This window comes from Taudactylus pleione, unplaced genomic scaffold (assembly GCF_031769625.1).
Source record: "Taudactylus pleione unplaced genomic scaffold, aTauple2 ptg002235l, whole genome shotgun sequence".
Lineage (NCBI taxonomy): Eukaryota > Metazoa > Chordata > Amphibia > Anura > Myobatrachidae > Taudactylus > Taudactylus pleione.
In genome coordinates this window covers 119,923-121,514 of record NW_028286628.1, presented here as the reverse complement: position 1 = coordinate 121,514, position 1,592 = coordinate 119,923, and positions in this window count along the sequence as shown.

Genomic DNA, 1,592 nt, shown 5'->3' with positions numbered 1-1,592 from the left:
GGGACCACACCAGTTGAGTTTTAAAACTTGTTGCGTAAGGTAACGGTGCTAACAGCCATACAACATATGGCAAAATATATATTGTGATTGCAAGATTAATGTTACTATAAAGACAGATATACTGTATTTAATGTTTTACGTTTTATGCATTTTATATATTTAGTTTGACAGTCTCTATACTAACATTACTCTTGCAACCATTGTATTCTATGTACCTTTCAGTGTATATTTTTACATTTGCACCATTTCTATTTGATAGTTGCGAGGTGAGCTGACCCTCCCCTCTATACAGGGCCGGATTGAGGACCACATGGGCCTGGAGCTGAAAATGATCAAGGGCCTATTTTGAGAAGTAGAGGAGGTGTGACCATTACTGTGTAGGTGTAGTTAGTGCCATGTGGGAGTGTACACACCCTACACTATCAGCCCCAATGTCTTCCAAAATATGTAATAGAAAAAAAAGCTTCATTTTGTGAGGTAACTAGTAGAAATACAATTTTACTACTTATGATTTATGGCTGACCTTGTGGACAGCAAATGGCCAGTCAACATCATGTTGTCATGATGATGGGCCTATTTTTATGTGGAGGCCTGGAGCTGTAGCTCCATCCGCCCTATTGTTAATCTGGCCCTGCCTCTATAGATGGGCTGTGGGTGACATAGCAGTGTATCCGGGGCGGTGAGGAGTGGGGTAAACAAAGCCACAGGGAGGACAGGGGCAGGTGGAGGGTGGCAAAGGATGTTTTTATTATTTAGCAAAAGAAGGGTCTCTAGGCAACTCATGATTGTTTCTCTTCAAATTCACCTCACATGTTGGCCACGCCCACTTTAAAGGCGGGGAGGGGCACAGCATAGACATGCTCCAGGCGCTGTAACTCCACGCTACACCTCTAGGGTTAAGCTTTGGCACTAGGGGGAGGGTTCACCTGCAGGAGGGGAGGATTGGCTTAGGTACTAGGGTGAGCATAAGGCTTAGGCAGTAAGGGAAGGGTTAGGTCAGTGGGAGGGGAGAGTTAGGTTTAGGCACCAGGGGGAGGGTTAAGGTTAGGTCGGCGGGAGGGGAGAGTTTAGGTTAGGCAATAGGGGGAGGGTTAAGGTTAGGTCGGCAGAAGGGGAGAGGAAAGGTGCCCATACACTAGTACGACCAGCATAAGATCAGATTCATCATACGATTTCCCTTTCATTCCCCGGAGCTCGCCGGCAGTCCTGACCACACGATTTTATGCTTTGTTCTCACACGATTTTCATGAGATTAGTCGTACGAACACGCGTCACTATACACTAAACAAAGGATCGTGCGCCTCACCAAAAACATGCGATCATGCGATAGATTGACCCCAAATATAAATAGAGGGCTGTGCTTAACTGGGGGTATAATAAAAGCCTGCCTCTTCAGCTCTGTGCACTCCTGTTTGCTCTGTGATTAGTGAGGCTTGGTTTTTCCCCTGCTGAACGCTCCACATTGCTAGTTACTGTGCATTGCTTTGTATTGCCTGGCTTTACAAAGTGCTTCTTGCTCTATTTCCTGTGGTCGGTCTGTTTTCTGCATTTTTGTGGTGATGGATCCCTGCCATTATAGAGCACTGCTGTCC